Genomic DNA, 20,759 nt, shown 5'->3' with positions numbered 1-20,759 from the left:
ACATGCAGCAAACAATCCATCTAGACGGGGTGTCTTCTCTTTGTGCACCTTTGTTGATGGCTGTGAAGGCCAACCCTTGAGAGGCAGGTTCGGCCACAAATGTCACAGGTGAAGGTGCCAAATGATGCTGTGAGTTGTTGTTTTTGACATTGGCGCCTGTCGCCAAGCTGCTGTAGCAACTGGTCAACACGGTAGTGTGGCTGTAAAACATGGGTGACTTACAGCTACCAATAATTTCCATCTTCGCTGTCTGCAGTGGGTATTCCTGGCAGGACAAAATCACAAGTGTGGCAGTCTTCTCAAAGGCAGAGCTCCCAAGGGTGTTGGTATTAATCAAACAAAGGCAGTTTCACTGGATCAGACATGTCCGCAGGACATAGCAGAATTTGCTAACCACTTCCAGTGGGCTGTTATTTAATGTGATCAGAGGCAGCGATGCAACATCTTGTCACATGACCACAGTTTTCTTGATGATTATAGTCAAGAAGAACAAGTTACCAGCATGGGAGAGACAGTCCATGAGCTTTTGTAGCTGAGTTTCCGTGTGAGTGACTAACGCAATATCATCAACATCATCAGCATAGAGGAGTTCTCTGATCAGGATGCAATGTGTTTTTGTCTTTGCTTTCAGCCTTGATAGTTTGTAGAGTTTGCCGTCTGACCTAGTGTGCAAGTAAACTCCTTCCATATCTGCAAGGAAGGCGAAGGTCAGGAGCATGGAGAAGAAGATGCCAAACAGAGTGGGGACGCGGACACAAACCTGTTGCACTCCATTCTTCACTCCGAAACTGTCAGAAGTGGAGCCATCAAACTGCATGTTGTCATGGAAGGAGTGAATGAGACTGAGGAGCTTTGTTGGACAGCCAATTTTTCCCAAAATCTTCTGCTGATGATGTTGAATACCTTAGTAAGATCAATGAAAGTAAGGTAAAGGGGTATACACTGTTTCCTACACTTCTCTTGTAGCTGGTGTATGGAGAAGATCATGTCCACAGGAGATCTGCCAGCATGAAAATCACATTGTACACTCGGTCTGCAAGTAACTGGAGTATTTTAAGTATGACCCTAGCAAAGGCCTTCCCGTGATGCTAAGGAGTTGTTGCAATCTCCTCTGTCGCCTTTGTTTTTGTATAGTGTGATGATTTTGGCGCAATGCATCTCCTGTGGAAGAGTCAACTTTCCAGCAGAGGAGGAGAAGGTCATAAAGGTGTGGCAATAGAAGGGATTTCTGTGCTTTGGTGGTTCGGCTGGGATTCCATCCTTGCAGAGTGCCCTCCTGTTTGCTAGGCAGTCTATGGCCTTCTCGAGCTCCAGTAATGAGGGTTCTTCATCCAACTCATCCATGACAGGAAGTTGCAGGAGAGCATCAAGAGCAGACTGAGAGATGTCCAACTCACAGGAGTACAGCACAGTGTAGTGTTCAGCCCGGCGGGACATCAGTTTGTTTCATCTGGTTACATCTGGTTATACTCCCACTGTACCAGTATAAAAACCAACCATCCTTAATGCCCAGTCTGAGTAAGGTTGGCAATCTACTGTTGTAGGAATATAGCCATAGGGTTGAGGCTGCCCAAACTCATTAACTCAGTTCATGTAGAGCCCTTACAACCAGTTTTCAGATTTGTCAATTTTTCTCCCTTCCTCCGGACCTGAAAGCACTGACTCAGGTTGGTGCATAGTGCCATTAGTGCTGTTATCCTCCAGTATTTCACCCAAGTAGTCATTCTTCTTGTGACATTAGGCAGTGAGTATTGGTAGGCAATTCCCTCCTGAAAGGCACTGCAGTCCAGTCTGAACCTTGGGCCTTCTTGTCTATGCAGCTCTGCAGTAGATAACTGACCAATGTCACCATACTGTTGAAGTGTGAACCCATGATCCCACTACACCCACATCCCATGAAAGAATTAAAAAAATCCACTTTCTTGATAGCTGAATAAAATAGTAAGATGATATAAGTAGAGATTTTCCAACTTCACACTGTCGACACGCCTCACTCACGAAAAACACAAATTGTTGATTCAGACTTGTTCTCGGTGTGACATTTTGACTGTTTTGATGAAAGGTTGAAAAATCTTGCACGATGTTTTCAAATTTCTGCAGTCTTAGTGGATTTGACTCCCTGCTAGGAACAGAAATTATTATTGCAAGAAATGCCAAGATGAAGGCCAGCCCAGAACTAGGCCTAAGTTGTTCCAATATTGTCGTCTTTATAGTCACAGAGCATTTTTCAAATATGGGAGGTTGCAATGCTTCAGGTTCTGAACTACTGGCAATAAACTTGCTGGAGAAGGTTGCAATTGGGCCAAAGGAAAATATGAGAAAGTTTGGTTCCTGTTGCTGGAATCAAAATTTCTCATATTTACCTTAGCCTGGTTCAACTAACTGCTGAGGGCATTCAGTCCTGACAGTACTCCTTTGGTTGTGCTTAAATTTAAGGGCATAGAATAAATTTAAGATCATCAGCAGAGGAACAAAGGGAGAGATTAGGAGAATTCTCAATGCAAAGGGGTGTTTGGACATGAAATGGTCTATCAGAGCTAGCCGGATGGATGGGTGGGGGGGTGCAGTGGGGGGGGTTGTGGGGTGTCATGATTGTATATGTGGGCTTGAGTATAAGCGACAATACGGTACTTGGAAGTGAAACTGAAAGGAACACAGTATTTTGGGGAAAACACCTGACCTGTGGGTTGTTGTAAGGTCATATAAGCATATGCTCCAGTAGTAAGCAAGAATTGTTTTTAATAAAGCTTGTTAAATCTTTGTTAAAGTTAAATCTGTGACTTCAAGTGTGATTCTTCAGCCTGAGATGTGACTTTGACAAGGGCGTTATAAAGAGAAACAATAGAGGTAAATTCAGAGATAGTTAGGATTGTGTCATGGCATTTGCTGGAGCTGATATGTCTACAGTCTGGGGAATTGAGCTGTTTGATCTGATGGTTGGTGCCAGTACCGTCAGTGTGAAATGGAAAGAGTGGCTGGAGAAGTTTGAAGCGTATGCTGACAGTCGCAGTTTGTTTTTGGACAGGGCGACGGAGGTACAGAAAGCACAGTGATGGGCCTTATTGCTGTTCAATGCAGGTGCTTCTGTGAGGGAGACATTGCCTGACATGGGATTATGAATGTGCAGTGAAAGCTTTGAAGGACCATTATGTGGTGACTCGTTGGAGGCAGGCATCAGATGGAGGCAATTATGTTGTGATGGATCTGAATGACCAGATAATGGATCAGATAATGGATCAAAAATTGCAATTCGGATAATTGAAGCATAGGCTACTGGAAAGAGGAGGTCACTTAACGTTGGATGATACTTTGAAAATAGCAGTTGCATTGGAAGCAGTGGATGGACAAGTTCACAGCATGAAACTTGGTTCCACTTCTACCATCTGCACAACAAAATCTGAGGTTAATGGGGTGCCACAACGGAATCCAGGTACGCGTAAATGTAAACAGCAAAAGTCTGAGAAAGAATGTTACAGATGTGGCAGCTTGGGGCACTATGGAGGCGATGATTGCTGCTCTGCCAAGGGTTAGCTATGTAGAAAATGTGGGGGGCAGAGACCATTTTTCCAAGAAGTGCAGAAGCAAAGCTGAACAGAGTGGGAAGCCTGGCAAACCATGTAAAGGAAAGAGAGATGGAAGTAGTACAAATGTGAGAGAAGTTGAAGAAGATGCAAGGAATGAGGACACGAATAGCAATCATGAATACATGTTTTCTGTCAATGGAAGCAACCATGAAAAAGTTCCAGTGATCGTTGGGGGTGTTGAAGTGAGCATTATTGTAGATACAGGCGGTGACAGTAATGTCATCAGCAGAGCACTGTGGGAGGAACTGAATATATGTCTCAAAATATGTCAAAAAGCTTTATCCTTACACATCTAAAACCCCACTTCAAACTGTTGAATGTTTCACTTGAGTATAAGAACTGGAGATTGGAGTGTGGTGGCAGAATTTGTGGTGATTGAGGAGGATGGTGAGCCTCTTCTGAGTAGAGAAACTGGACAAGCCTTGGGGTGCTACACATTGGATTGAAAGTGAATTCTGTGAAATCCTATGTGGAGTTTCGAGAGGAGTTTGGATCAATGTTTCAAGGAATTGGGAAGTTGCACAACCACCAAGTGAGATTAACAATTGATGAAAATGTGAAGCCTGTATGCCTGTATGTAGAACACCTTTTGGCCTGAAAGGGAAAGTTGAGACAAAGATCAAGGAACTGGCTGACCAAGACATCATAGAGCCAGTTGAAGGACCAACACCATAGAGCTCCGTTGTGATAGTGCCTAAACCAAATGGTGACATCTAACTCTGTGTAGATATGCGACAGGTAAATGAAGCAGTAGTGAGAGAACGTCACCCAATTCCCTTTGTGGATGAAATCTTTCAAGAGTTGTCAACAAGCAAGGTATTCTCCAAATTAGACTTAAAATGGGGAAACCACCAGCTGAAGCTTCATCCTAATTAAATGAAGGTGACAACTTTTGTCACTCATTGTGGACTTTACTGATACAAGATATTTGACATCAAATGCGGCACCAGGGATTTAGCAACACAAAATTCATAACGTGATACGAGGGACCCCAGGAACAGCCAATATTTCTGATGACATCATTCTTCATGGAGCCAATAGAGAGGAAAATGACAAGAGGCTGAGATTAGTATTGGCTAGATTGTAGTCAGCAGGACTTACAGTAAATGCAGACAAGTGCTATCTGGGTATGACAGAGCTAAAGTTCATTTGGCATAAACTCACAAGCGGCATCAATCCTGTCAAAGACAAGACAGAAGCAATAGCAGAGGCACATGAACTACAAAATGTCAGTGAAGTGAGAAGTTTTCTGGGACTTGTGAACTATTGTGCGAGGTATAGCCCAAACTTTGCTACCCTGGCTGATCCATTGAGGAAGTTAACCGGAAAGAACAAATGGCTCAGATTTGATGAAGAACAGAAAGCAACTTTCTAAGCTTTGAAAGATAGCTTGACAAGTGCTCTAACCCTGGAATACTATGATCCAAAAGCAGCAATGGAAGTCATTGCAGATGCTAGGATTAGGATTAGTGCTGGTGCAAATGCATGTTGAGGGCCCAAGAATCATTGCTTATGCGAGCAGACCTCTGATAGATGTGGAGAGGAGATACTTTCAGACAGAGAAAGAGGATTGGTTTGGGCATGTAAAAGATTCCATGCATACTTGTTGGCATTGACTTTGAATTAATGATGGATCACAAGCCATTACAGATGATTTATTCTCCCAGATCCAAACCATGTGCCAGAATCGAAAGATGGGTTTTGAGACTCCAGCAAGACAAGTACAAAATGGTTCACATTGCTGGAAAGGTAAACATTGCTGACTCACTGTCACAACTACTGAGGGATGATCAAACACACAGAACACAAGAACACAAGAAATAGGAGCAGGAGTAGTCCATATGGTCCATCGAGCCTGCTCCACCATTCAAAATGATCATGTCTAATCTTAAGATTCAACTGCACTTTCCTGCCCTTTCACCATATCCGCTGATTCCCTGAGAGACCGAATTCTGTCTACACCAGCCTTAAATATATTCAACGATAGAGCATCCACAACCCACTGGGGTAGAGAATTCCAAAGAATCACAACCCTTTGAATGAAATAATTTCTCCTCATCTCAGTTCTAAATGATCAGCCCCTTATCCTGAGATTGTGGCCCCATGTTTTAGATTCCCCGACCAGCAGAAATAATTTCTCAGTGTCTAACCTATCTCACCCCTTTAGAACCTTATATGCTTCAATGAGGTCACCTCTCGTTCTTCTAAACTCCAGAGAATACAGGCCCAATTTACTTAGCTTCTTATCATAGGACAACCCCCTCATCCCAGGGACCAATTGAGTGAACCTTCGCTGCACTGCCTCCAATGCAAGTATATCCTTTCTTAAATGTGGAGACCAAAACTGCACACAGTATTCCAGATGTGGTCTCACTAAAACTCTGTACAATTGTAGCAATACTTCCTTACTCCTGTACTCCAATCCCCTTGCAATAAAGGCCAACATGCCATTTACCTTCCTAATTGCTTGCTGCACCTGCATGTTAACTTTCTGTGTTCCTTATACAAGCACACCCAAGTCTCTTTGAACATCAACATTTAAAATTTTTGCACCATTCAAAAAATATTCTGCTTGTCTATTCTTACGATCAAAGTGCATAACTTCACACTTCCCTACATTATACTCCATCTGCCATCTTGTTGGCCACTCACATAACCTGTCTTTATCTCATTGCAGCCTCTCTGTGCCCTCCCCAAAGCTTACCTTTTGTATCATCAGCAAACTTAGATACATTACTCTCTGTCTCTTCCTCTAAGTCATTAATATAGATTGTAAACAGCTGAGGCCCCAGCACTGATCCTTGTGGCACTCCACTATTTATTGCCTGCCAACTTGAAAATGCCCTGTTTATGCCCACTCATTGCTACCAGTCTGTTAACCAATCACTTATCCATACTAATATATTACCTCCAATGCATGAACCCTTATCTTGCCAATTAACCTTTGGTGTGGCACCTTATCAAATGCCTTTTGAAAATCCAGCCACATCTATTGTTCCCCTTTATGTACTCTACTAGTTACATCCTCAAAAACCTCTAATAAATTTGTCAAACAGGATTTCCTTTTAGTAAAACCATGTTGACGTGTTCTAATCATACCGTGCTTTTCCAAGTGCACTGTTAAGACTTCCTTAATAATAGATTCCTGCATTTTCCCAATGACTGATATTAGGCTAGCTTGCCTATAGTTCCCTGTTTTCTTTCTTGAAAAGCGGTGTAGCATTTGCCAACTTCCAATCATAGCTAGCGTATCCACTATATCTGCAGCTATCTCTTTTAGAACCTTAAGGTATAGAACATCAGGTCCTGTGGATTTGTCAGATTTTCAGATCTTCACTGGAGAAGGAAGCTGAATCATTCGTGCAGTTTGTGGCAGTTCATGCTACACCGAGAGCAATAACAACTAGAGAGATTGAAAGAGAATCAGACAAAGATCCAGAATTGAATGATATCAGACAGACAATCCAAGCCGGAAATTGGGAGAATTGTCCATTCAAGATGTGCATCGTTACACAAGGTGAACGATGCACAATTGGGAAGCGTATTCTCAGAGGTAACAGACTTACAGTGCCACAAAGGCTTAGGCCTAGACTGATGATGCTAGCTCATGAGGGTCAATTGGGAATGGTTGGGACGAAGCAAAACTTCTGAACAAAAGTATGGTGATCAGGGATGGAGAAAGATGTGGAGCAGTTTGTCAAAACATGTCATGGATGTCACTAAAATAAAAGCAAAATAATGCAGATGCTGGAAATCCGAAATAAAAACAGACAATGCTGGAAATACTCAGCAGGTCAGGCAGCATCTGTGGAGAGAGAAGCAGAGTTAATGTTTCAGGTCTGTGACCTTTCTGATGAAAGTTCTGATGAAACGTCATAGACCTGAAACGTTAACTCTGCTTCTCTCTGCACAGATGCTGCCTGACCTGCTGAGTATTTCCAGCACTTTCTATTTTTCTGTCAACTGGTCAGAGGACCCAATCCACCAGACCCGGTAAGCGGTACATTGTTACTGGCTGTACCATGGGAGGATGTAACAGTTGACTTCTTAGATCCCTTTCCATCAGGAGAGTCCATACTAGTGGTGATTGACTATTACAGCTGTTATTTTGAGTATGGGATAATAAAGTCTACAATGGCAGAGAAAACGGTGTTTGCACTGACTGAAATATTTGCAAGGCATGGTCTACCAGTCACTTTGTATTCCGACAATGGGCCACAATTCATTTCACAGACCTTTGCAGATTACATGCAAGTCACCAGTATTCACCATCACAGAGTAACACTTAAATGGCTACAGGCAAATGGGGAAGTGGCAAGACAAAACCAATCCTTGGAAAAACCAATGAGGATTTCTCAAGCTGAGAGTAAAGGCTGGAAGCAGGTGTTGTTGTTATATGTGGCCATGTATAGAGCAACTACACACACTATGACAGGAAAGAGCCGAGCTGAGTTGTTATTTGGATGCAAAATATGCACCAAGATATCAGAGCTGAGGGACATTAGAGTTGATCAGGAGACTCGAGAACATGATGCTGAGAAAAAGAGTGCTACAAAGTTTTATGCAGACCATAGAAGGAGAGCTCGACAGTCTGATGTGATGGCAGGTGATGAAGTATTGCTGAGACAGGAGAGTGTGAGTAAAATGGTTACACCATATTATCCCAAACCGTATACAGTTATTGCCAACAGTGTGACTGTGCAGTTGCCAGAAGGAGTACTGTATGACAAAAATTCTTCATGCGTTAAAATGTATCATGGTAGCAGATGAACCAGATGTAGGAGCTCAGGTGCAGCTGACATTCAGAAATTCAGAAGTCTAAGTCAGTGATGCTGTTGGCAGGCTTGCTATCCAGAGGGAGAAACATCAGTTCCAGAGGGGCCGACCACATTTCCTAATCCTGACGTGGTGACCAAAGTTCCTGAGATAACAGGAAGACCACGGCATGAGAGGAGACCAGATATGAAGATTTTGTGTTGCGATTATGTTCAAAAATCATGGACATGTTTTAGTCTGATAAGGGAGGAATGTCATGATTGTATGTGTGGGATTCTCTTTCCCTTCCCCTTGCTCTTCCCTTTCTTCGTCTCCTGCTCCTCTCCTTCCTCCTGCTCCTGCTGCTTCACATCCCTTCTCCCTTCTCTTACCTCGCTCCTCCACTTCCCTTTCTCCTCCCCTTTCCCCTGCACCTCCCCTCCCCTCCCCTCCTCTCCCTCCCCCCGCTCCTTCCCTTTCCCTCTGCTCCTCTCCTTCCCCCTGCTCCTTCCCCTTCCCCCTGCTCCTCCACTTCCCTTTCTCCTCCCCTTCCCCCTGCTCCTTCCCCTTCCCCCTGCTCCTCCACTTCCCTTTCTCCTCCCCTTCCCCCTGCTCCTTCTCCTTCCCCCTGCACCTCCCCTCCCCTCCTTTTCCCCCTGCTCCTTCCCCTTCCCCTTCCCCCTGCTCCTCTCCTTCCCCCCGCTCCTCCCCTTCCCCCCGCTCCTGCCCTTCCCCCTGCTCCTCCCCTTCCCCTCGTTCCTCCCCTTTCCCCTACTCCTGCCCTTCCCCCTGCTCCTCCCCTTCCCCCTGTTCCTCCCCTTCCCCCTGCTCCTGCCCTTCCTCCTGCTCCTGCCCTTCCCCCTCCTCCTCCCTTTCTCTTGCCCCTGCACCTCCCCTTCCCCTTCCTCTTATCCCGCTCCTCCCCCTGCTCATCCCTTTCCTCCTGCTCCTTCCCTTCCTCCTGCTCCTGCTACTCCCCCTCCTTCCCTTCTCTTGCTCCTGCTTCGCCCTTCCCCCGCTCCTCCCCTTCCTCCTCTCCTCCTCCTCCTGCTCTTTCTGTTCCCCTCCTGCTACAATTCTTTCATTTAAGTGTCAACTAACCATTTAAAGATAGAATTTACTATTGCTGATGGTGTACATGTGTTGAATGTGTTTGTGTGACTTCCCTCTCTTTGCTCTTTTAACACAGGCCTATACCCATTTAAATTAATACTTCAGTTAAATTAGTAAGAACTGTCACAGTAACACATTCGTGTTCATCCACTAATATCACTAGCAGCAATTTCTACCCTTCTGACTTTCCACCGGGTGAATAGTTGTGGCTATCCTTTTGGATTTGTTATTAATAAGTAGATTAGAGCTTTGTGCAGCAGGAGCATTCATTAGGAACTCAAGGAACAAAGGAACACTTATTCGTAAAACATATCCAAAATATAAATGTTCCTTCAATAGCAGAAATGTCAAATTTTATTATCAACATTACAAATGCTGTTATTCATAAAGGACACTTTCCAAACTGCCAAAAAGGATCTAATATCTCGAGGCAATATTTTAAATATTACTCTATTTTAAAAAGAGATTCATTTCAGCATTTTGTTATGACCAAGGTGGGAGAAGGGCATGGTCTTTTTCAGTTCTATTTCTCCACAGATTACAACACATATTTAAATGTTTACTCAGATACCAATGCGATCAATCATATATTCTACTCTTGATCCCTGAAAAAAATACACCAACCAGGTTTCTTTGATAATAAATTGATAATTTTGTTGCTTATGAAACAAGACTTATCCAGTAAGGAAGCAAAGCATTAACACAGAGACTGAAATATAAAAGTTCCATTTTTAAATTCCACACTCACACACTGAAAAGATACAGAAATTCTCTCTGCAGAGGTCTTTTACAAAAAAAGACCCAAAAAAATACTTTGGCCAAATACTTGCTAATACTTGAAGAAAAAAGAGAAGATATGGAAGGAAGTCCATTATCCCTTTTGGTCTGGTGTCCTTATAAATGGAGATAGGTCACTGGGATCTTTTCTAAAGTAGTTCTTTTCAGGCAGCATTGAGAATTATTCTGGCAGTTTTTCCAGCTTCTCAGGAGAGATGCAGCAGCATGGATTTTAGTTGTCCCACACTGGGTCTTTGCAGGGTTTCTACAAAGAGGTTGAGAAAGAGGTGAGCTGGGTGGTTTCTGTTTCTTGGCAGGCAAAACACCAACTCTCTTCCAGTCACATCCCAACTGAACTGAAAACAATATCCAAACCCCAAACAGAAAGTCAACCTCTTGATCTCCATCAACCTTGACATATGGCTTCTCTGTAAACATCTTCCCCAGATCACCAAGATTTCTGTTGTTTGTTGAGCTCAGAGCACATGATTTCCAGCACAGGTTGTTTTCAAACACCATCTCAGTGTCTTTTCAGTGAAATGTCAACAACAAAGCAAAGTCTAGCATTTATGAAATATTTAGCCTTCCAATGAATCCATCGCCACAATTTAAATATGAGTCCTCAAAAAAAATTAACTAAAAATATCTTCATAATAATTTTTAAAATGAATAAAATGTCCTCTATAAGGATGGCTGCATTTTTACCCTGCTGATGACAGAATGTTTGAATTGACAGCTTTGCCTCAGGATCAAACTTTTTGTCAAACAGAGGAGGAAGTAATATTTGTGCCACACAAGTGCCAGGCAATGACCATTTCCAATAAAAAGAGATTTTAACCATCTTTCTTTGATATTCAACAGCGTTACCATTGATGAAACTCCCACTATCAACATTCTGGGGGTTATCATTGACCAGAAACTGAACTGGACCAACCACATAAACACTGTGACTACAAGAGCAGGTCAGAGGCTCGGAATGCTGCAGTGAGTAACTCACCTCATGACTCCCCAAAACCTATCCACCATCTACAAGGCACATGTCAGGAGTCTGATGGAATACTCTCCACTTGCCTGATGAGGCAACAACACTCAAGAAGCTTGAGAGCATCCAGGACAAAACAGCCTGCTTGTTTGGCACCCCATCCACCACCTTAAACATTCACTTCCTCCATCACCGGCGCACAGTGGCAGTATATTGTACCATCTACAAGATGCACTGCAGCAACTCGCCAAGGTTACTTTGACGGCATCTTCCAAACCCACAACCTCTACCACTGAGAAGAACAAGGACAGCAGACACATGGGAACACCAGCACCTGCAAGTTCCTCTCCAAGTCACACACTATCCTGACTTGGAATTATATTCCCATTCTTTCACTGTCACTGGGTCAAAAATGCTGGAACTCCCTTCCTAACAGCGCCATGAATGAATTTTTTAAAAATCAGCCTTTATTTTCATTTACACAATAGCAAAACAAAACAAAAAGAACAAAATCGAGGAATTCAAGGGGAAATCTTTTCACCCAGAGGGTGGTGGGGATCTGGAACTCACTGCCAGAAAGTGTGAAAGAGGCAGAAACCCTCAAAGCATTTAAAAAGTACTTAGATATGCACGTTAAGTGCCATAACCTACCGAGAGCTGGAAAGTGGCATTAGGCGATATGGCTACTTGATGGTCACCGCAGATACGATGTGCCAAATGGCCTCCTTCTGTGCTGTAAATTTCTATGATTCTATGACTCAATGACAATCGATTATGGGATGCTTCACTGTGCCCTGTTCCATTGGTATTCAGGTCATCTTTTTCCTTGAGGTGTGGTGAATGCTTCTGATTGCTAATGATGAGAAACAGAATATTGGAAACCTGCCAAAAGCTTCAGTTTATAGAAAAAAAAACTAAATTACTGCTAGTTGTAGTCAACCCTCACTTCTACCACAGTTGAGGATATTGCATTTCGTGACTGTAGCTTTCACTTTTATGGTATTTGTTCCTTTCTGATCTTGCAGCTGCCGTCAGAGACATTAAGAAAGCTCAGTGTTAAAATGCATTTGATAGGTGACTGCTGCTTTAGTAAGGAAAGAGATCACATAATTTCCTTCCTTCACTTTCTCAGCAGTAACTGAAGACAAAGCAAGATTTCTGGTACTGAAGATTTCCCCTGTGCCGTTAAGGCCATGTCTGCATCTACATGCTGATCGTGTGCTCTCATTGAATGAGCTTGTTCTCCAGTACAGAAAAGGATTTCATTCTGTGACTGCCCAGGTGTTGTCTAATTCTAATTTTTCTTTTTGCCTGGAGCTTTGTGCCATTGAGTTTATAATCCATGACCTTTGAGACAATGACAAACAACTGTGTGACTTCTGAAGCTAACTCCCTGAGGACGGGTGTGAAACAATTCCTCTACAACCATAAGTTTTACACCTCCTGTTGATGGAACAAGGTGATCTTTCATTCTAGAAGGGCTGATATCAAGATTAAATTTAAAAGGGTTAGACACAGAAACAGCTGTTGAGTCCCTCGGCACAATATGTATTGAACGCCCTTTACACACCAGAGCCATCCATGTTTTAGACATCTGTTTATGCACATAAGAACCTTAGTTCTCTGTGCACTGGTTGCCCTTTGTTCACTTTATTCTCTTGGGCTGGCTATTATCTTTTACGCATTTATTTCTCTGTGTACTGGATATCTTTTTCACCTTTCAAGATGTACATTATACAGATTGAGAGAGCACCATTGAAATAGGGTGCCTGGTTGGTAAGTACCATTTTCTGTTTTAATTCAATGTGGTTTTTCTACAATATTGAGTCCTTTCTGAGACAGAAGGCCCTCAGAGGTCACAGTCAGAAGGAATTGGGAGCAGGTGTCCAGGGAGGTCAATTCCTGGCAGCTAGGCCCAAGGACCTACAAACATAGAATTATAGAATATTTATGCCACAGAAGGAGGCCATTTAGCCTATCTTGTCTGTGCCAGCTGAAAAAGAGCAATCCAGGCTAATCCCTCTTTCTAGCTCTTGGCCCATAGTCATGGATTACAGCACTTCAAGTGCATATTCAAATATTTGTTAAAATACAGTGACAGTTTCTGCCTCTTCTACCTTTTCAGGCAGCGGATTCCAGAAACCCAGCACCCTCTGAGTGAAAAAAATTCTCCTCAACTCCCTTCTGAACCTTCTGCCAATTACTTTAACTCTATACACTCTAGTTATTGACTCCATTGCTAAGAGATATAGGTCCTCCCTATCCACTCTAGTTAGCCCGATCATAATTTTGTACACTTCAACAAATCTCCCCTCAGCCTCCCATGTTGCAAAGAAAACAACCCCAGCCTATCCAATATTGTCTCATTGCTAAAATTCTGCATTGCCAACAACATCCTCGTAAATCTCCTCTGTACCCTCTCCAGTGAAACTACTTCCTATAATGAGGGGACCAGAAATATATGCAGGACTCGAGCTGTGGCCTAACAAATATTTTACACAGTTCAGTCACAATGCCACTGCTCTGATGTTCAATGCCTCAGTTAATAAAAGGAAGTATCCTGAATGCGTTCTTAACCACCTACTCTACCTGCCCTACACAAGAACACAAGAAATAGCAGGAGGATACCATATGACCCATCGAGCCTGCTCCACCATTCAAAATGGCTGATCTTAGGATTCAACTCCACTTTCCCGCCCACTTGCCATAGTCCTTGATTCCAATGTAAGACAGAAAGCAGGAAACTACAGGCCAGTTGGCTTAACATCTGTCATAGGGAAAATCTTAGAAGTTATTAATAAAAACATTACGCAGGGCACTGAGAAAAACTCAAGGTAATCAGGCAGAGTCAACATGGTTTTGTGAACGGGAAATCATGTTGAATCAATTTACAGGAGTTCTTTGAAGAAGTAACATGTGCTGTGGATAAAGGGGAACCAGTAGATGTACTATATTTAGATTTCCAGAAGGCATTTGATAAGGTGCCACATCACAGGTGATTGCAGAAAAGAAAAGCTCATGGAGTCGGGGGTAACATTTTGACATGGCTGGAAGATTGGCTAGCTAACACGAAACAGAGAGGAGGCATAAATGGTCACTTTCTGGTTGGTAAAATGTAATGAGTGGTGTGTCCAAGGGATCAGTGCTGGGGCTTCAATATTTTACAATTTATATTGTCAGGCAAATTCCCCCACCTGCCAAGACTGAGGCACACATTGGGCTGAATTTTACCTGCTCCTTGACACTGCGGGTAGCAGTGCAGGAGCCAGTAAAATGCTGTGGGGAGAGGCCCTCCTCGACCCGCGAAGTCGAGAAGGGCCCGTTGCATATTACCATCGGCGGCAGCACCACAATTAGCTGTTGGCTGATTATGCAGCCTGCCGCCTCTCTACTGACACGTCCGGATTTTTCAATGAACGGGCAGCTGTCACGTGCCGTCCCGTTCATGATTGGAAAAGTTGGCGGGTCCACAGAGGCAGAAGGTTCCGTGGCAGAGGTAAGTTTCTTTTCAGGGGACACACTCTACATTGATAAAGGGAGGAGGGAGGGGGGCATTACAGGGGTCTCACCTTGCATACTGGAAGGGAAGAGGGAGGGGGTTATTACAAGGGTCTCACTCTGCAGACTGGATAGGAGGAGGGAGGGGGTTATTACAAGGGTCTCATTCTGCATACTGGAAGGGAGGAGGGAGGGGAGCATTACAAGGGTCTCACTCTGCATTCTTATAGGGAAGGGGTCTAGAATTACTGGTGGGAAAGTTTTGCTGGCATGAAGGGAGGTACTGTATACCATCCCTCCATTAACAGTGTACGCTCTGTGTTTGTGAGGGAGCAATGGCACACTAGGCACCCTGTGTGTGAGGAGGGTGCCAGAAAGGACAGGAGCATTATGGTTGTATAGATGGTGGGGGCAATTGATTCAGCTGGTAGGATCTTGATGTGGTCAAGCTGTGCCACTCTGAGTGTTGGCCAAGATGGGCAATGCCATGGCACGCCACATAGTTGATCCAGGAAAGCAGTTGATGTACCCGTCAACACCAATCTCTGCCCTGTTAGGAACCTTCGAATACATGAAGGGTTCAACTTTATTTATCACAAGGAAATAGGTATAGTTCATCCTACATTGTGTGATCCTCTGCTCGTGAAGATCGGTATGAGCCAAAGGCAATATCAACAGGTGCGAACCACGTAGAGGCCCCCAAGGGGAGCTCGCCATTACGTTTGCCATGCATCTACAGTCCCCACATGACATGCCACCGGTGTCAGACGTGATTGTGCATTTAGAGAAGGTAGTGACACATCTCTGTGCCCTGCTCAAGGATGACCTGCAGCCCATGGGTTCCGGTGGACATCCCATGCCTTTGCTCCTCACAGTGGCAGCGGTTCTCAAGCCTGACACCTCTGCACCTTTTTAGGGGCCCACCAGAAACCTTTGTGGGGTCACACAGTCAGCAGTACACAGCTGTATCAGGGAGGTCACCAATGCCCTGCACCAAAGGTCCAGAGGATGTCCGCCTCAGGACAGACTCTTACAGCCAGGCCCAGATGGCCATTGATTCTGGCACCATTGCCGGAGAACCATAGGTTGTAATGTTCATAGACTGCATTCATGTGGACATCAGGCCTTCTGCCAGGTTACCACCTGCAGACGTCACATTAAAGGAGCCTTCTCAATCTAGGTGAAGCTGGTATGTGATCACCGCTGATGCTTGCTGCGAATGTATGACCGTTTCTCAGGCAGCTGCCATGATACCTGGGTCTTGCACCAGTCCCGGCTGCCAACGCTGCTCACTGAACTGGCTCAGGTGAAGGGGTGGCTTCTTGGAGATAAGGGCTATCCTTTGCAGACATGGGTCCCGACACCAGTGAGAGACTCTACCACTGCTGCAGAGGAGAGATACAATGCCAGCCACTGAGCTATAGGAGCCACAATTGAGCAGGAGATCGGCATGCTGAAAGAGCGCCTCCAATGCCTGTATGGATGGGGTGATGACCTGTACTATGGGCCGAAAAGGCCAGCTCCTTTCTTTGCTGCTCTGCACAACTACACACCCAATAGGGGCCAGGCTTGGCATGATGAGGAGAGACGTCAACAGGATTCCTCCTCGGACAATGAGGACACTGAGGACCTACAACATGAAAGACACATGGGAGGGCAGATGGCACCCAGGCTCTGCACGCAGGGCTAGCCGTGAGGTAGGAATGTACGGATGTGGCTTATCAGCCAAAGACTCTGCACCATAGGAACTGACATGAGCTCTGCAAACCACACATCACCCTCGCTCACCTGCTGTGCACCAGTCTACATCTGCAGCATCCCTGTGTAAACCATTACAGGCAGCAGCTGACTGAGCCAATGTCCATGTCACTGCATCTGTGGAGACGCTCATGAGTAATGGTGGCATGGCAATGATGTTATTGCATACGTTGGCTCTCCTGAAGAGCAATTGGTGCAAAGGGATATGACATTGATGCTACATGCTGGCACACATCATTCATACAGAGAAAAGGACAGACGTTGGTGAGGAACATTTAGTGAAAAACTTATTTACATTGCTGTGACACCCGTGCATTCGCATTTGTTTCAGTGTGTTCTTTGTAAACCTCTGTAATATCTCTTATGGTCTATTTAAGTCTCACGTCCTGGAATGTGCAAATGTACAATTATTCACCCAGGTGAGGCACACCTACAAGAAGGAATGTTATACTTGAGTAGGAGAAGAGGATCACAACTTCACAGGACACTGGGGCACAGCTGGGAAACTATGTGGTGGCAAAGCGGAAAGTGCTGGGGTCACTCAGCAGGTCAGGCAGCATCTGTGGAGAGAGAAGCAGAGTTAACTTTCAGGTCTGTAAACTTGGACAAGTTAACTCTGCCTGATGCTGCCTGACCTGCTGGATTTCTGCAGTACTTTCTGCTTTGCTGCCAGATTAACAGCAGCCCCATTCTTCAGCAGTCAGGTAAGTATTCATTGACAACTGTCAGGAAGCAGGTGCTGGGGCGCTTAAAATAGGGCCCCAGCACCTGCTGCACAACTGTCAGAACTCTTGCTGCGCCTCTCCCCATGTAATATGGGGGCCGGTGGGGGCGGCGCGTGGCCTCTATATGGAAATGAGCCACTGCGATTAATATTGCGGGGGCTCGGCGGCGGCTGGTAAATGTGGGCACACCGCGGATTTCAAAGGGCGCTGCCACGGAGCGTGGCACTGCAATAAAATTGTGTCCATTATTTCACCACATGAACATGAAAATTTAAAAATTGCAAGCCCCTGACTGGAAAGGTATTTACATAGTATCAGATAATGTGGAAACAAAGGGAACCAGTCCCTGCCCCCAATACACAGAAGAGATCTGGTCAAACCAGTCGGTCACATGACCACCTGCTGGCCAACTAGGGGAGTATTAGACTGGAAAAGCAGATTTTGAAATCAGGAAAACCGTGTGCTCATGGACTGAGAACACCTGCTCTCTCACCAGCTTCGGAAACCATTGAAGACACATAAACTCAAATGGAGAAAAATCTCCTACATGGCCAAGGTTTCAGCAGAATACTTAGCCCCAATGAAATGCAAGATCATATCTTCAATCAAGGACTACAGCGAGCTCGAAAAGCAGTAACAAGATATTGCCTCAAACTGTTTCATTTATCTTTTCTTCTGCTCTTTTCTGTCCCTATTTGCATGTATGTGCATGCTAGCGTGGGTGTGTCATTTATCCGTAGGTGTTAACCGTATTAGAGTTTAAGTTTAAGGTTTAATAATTTTCGTCTTTCTTCTTTAAACCAAAGAAAGCCTGTTTGTGCTCATTTCTTTGAAAGTTGTGAACAAGGATTCACAAAGGGGGAGCTCAAAACACAGTGTTTTTAAAATTAAACCCTTTTACAATAAGACAAGGGGAAGATAGTAACAGACCCCTAAACACCTTTCTCACCTGGTCGTAACAATATAAACGACTTGGATGAAGGGACCGAAGGTACGGTTGTTCAATTTGCTGATGATACAAAGATAGGTAGGAAAGTAAGTTGTGAAGAGGACATAAGGAGGCTACAAAGGGATATAGATATGTTAAGTGAGTGAGCAAAGATCTGGTCAATGGAGTATAATGTGGGAAAATGTGAAATTGTCCATTTTGGCACGAAGAATAAAAAAGAAACATATTATCTAAGTGGTGAGAGATTGCAGAGCTCTGACATGCAGAGGGATCTAGGTGTCCTCGGGCATGAATCGCAAAAGGTTATCATGCAGGTACAACAAGTAATTAGGAAAGCTAATAGAATGTTATTATTTATTGTGAGGGGAAGTAAATACAAAGGTAGGAAGGTTATGCTTCAGTTATACAGGACATTGGTGAGACCACAACTGGAGTACTATGTACAGTATTGGTATAATATAATATATGATATAAGATCTTAAGGGGTCTTGACAGGGTGGATGTGGAAAGGATGTTTCCCCTTGTGGGAGAATCTACAACTAGAGGTCACTGTTTAAAAATAAAGGGTCGTCCATTTAAGACAGAGATGAGGAGAAACTTTTTTCTCTCAGAGGGTCGTGAGTCTTTGGAACTTTCTTCCTCAAAAGGTGGTGGAAGCAGAGTCCTGGCATATTTTGAAGGCAGAGGTAGATAGATTGTTGACAAGCAAGGGGGTGAAAGGTGATTGGGGGTAGATGGGAATGTGGAGTTGAGGTTACAAATCAGATCAGCCATGATCTTGTTAAATGGCGGAACAGGCTCGACAAGCCAAGTGGCCTACTCCTGCTCCTAATTCGTGTAATCGTATGTTCATATTCCCCGAGAGACCAAAAAATTCACTATCACAGCAGTAAATGTATTCAACAATGGAGTATCCACAATCCACTGGGGTAGAGAATTCCAAAGATTTACAACCCTTTCAGTGAAGTAATTTCTCCGTATTTCAGTCCTAAATGAACAGCCCCTAATCTTGAGACTGCGCTCCCATATTTTAGATTCCCTGACCAGCGGAAATAATCTCTTAGTGTCCACCCTATCCAGCCCCTTTAGAATCTTATATGTTTCAATGAGATCACCTCTCATTCTTTGAAACTCCAGAGAATACAAGTTCAATTTACTTAGTCTCTCATCATAGGACAACCCCCTAGTGAGTGAACCTTCGCTGCACTGCACTGCGCTGCACTGCCTCCAATGCAAGTATATCCCTTCTTAAATGTGGAGACCAAAACTGCACACAGTATTCCAGATGTGGTCTCACTAAAACTCTGTACAATTGTAGCAATACTTCCTTATCCCTGTACTCCAATCCCCTGGCCAACATGCCATTTGCCTTCCTAATTGCTTGTTGTACCTGCATGCTAACTTTCTGCGTGCCTTGTACAAGCACACTCAAGTTTCTTTGAACAATCGACACTTACAAGTTGCACACCTTTTAGAAAATATTCTGCTTGTCTATTCTTATGATCAAAATGCAGAACTTCACACTTCCCTACATTATACTCCATCTGCCATCTTGTTGCCCACTCACTTAACCTGTCTATATCTTTTTGCAGCCTTTCTTTGTCCTCTTCACAGCTTACCTTTCCACCTACCTTTGTACCATCAGCAAACTTAGATACGCTACTCTCTGTCTCTTCATCTAAGTCATTGATATAAATTGTAAATAGCTGAGGCCCCAGCACTGATCCTTGTGGCACTCCACTATTTACTGGCTGCCAACTTGAAAATGCCCTGTTTATGCCCACTCGTTGCTACCTGTCTGTTAACCAATCATCTATCCATGCTAATATATTACCTCCAATGCATGAGCCCTTATCTTGCCAATTAACCTTTTGTGTGGCACCTTATCGAATGCTTTTTGGAAATCCATGTATACTACATATACTGTTTCCCCTTTATCTACTCTACTAGTTACAGCTTCAAAACACTCTAATAAATTTGTCAAACAGGATTTCCCTTTCGTAAAACCAAGGTGACTTGTTCCAATCATACTGTGCTTTTCTTAGTGCATTGTTAAGTCTTCCTTAATAATAGATTCCAGCATTTTCCCACGACTGATCTTAGGCTAACTGGCTTGTAGTTCCCTGTTTTCTCCCTCCTCCTTTTTTGAAAAGCAGTGCAACATTTGCCAACTTCCAATCTGATGGGACCGTTCCCGAATCTAAGGAATTTTGGAAAATCATAGCTAGCGCATCCACTATCTCTGCAGCTATCTCTTTTAGAACCCATTGGTGTAGGCCATCAGGTCCTGGAGATTTGTCAGATTTTTTCTCTTTTTCTCCGTTGATATGAATTCCCTTAATTTCCTCACTCTTTTTTAGCCCTTAGGTTACTGCCTATTTCTGGTATGGAACTTGTGTCTTCTACTGTGGAGGTAGGCACAAAACATTTATTCAATGCATCTGCCTTTCCCTCATTCCCCATAATAATTTCTCCTGTCTCTGCTTCCAAGGGACCGACGTTTATTTTAGCTGCTCTCTTCCTTTTGAAGTCCCTACAAAAGCTCATAGAATCTGTTTTTATGTTATTGGCTGGTTGACTCTCATATTCTATTTTTTCCTTTTTTATCAACTTTTTGG

This window comes from Heterodontus francisci, chromosome 1 (assembly GCF_036365525.1).
Source record: "Heterodontus francisci isolate sHetFra1 chromosome 1, sHetFra1.hap1, whole genome shotgun sequence".
NCBI lineage: Eukaryota > Metazoa > Chordata > Chondrichthyes > Heterodontiformes > Heterodontidae > Heterodontus > Heterodontus francisci.
The sequence above is the reverse complement of the archived record's forward strand: the minus strand, read 5'-3'. Positions refer to the sequence as shown.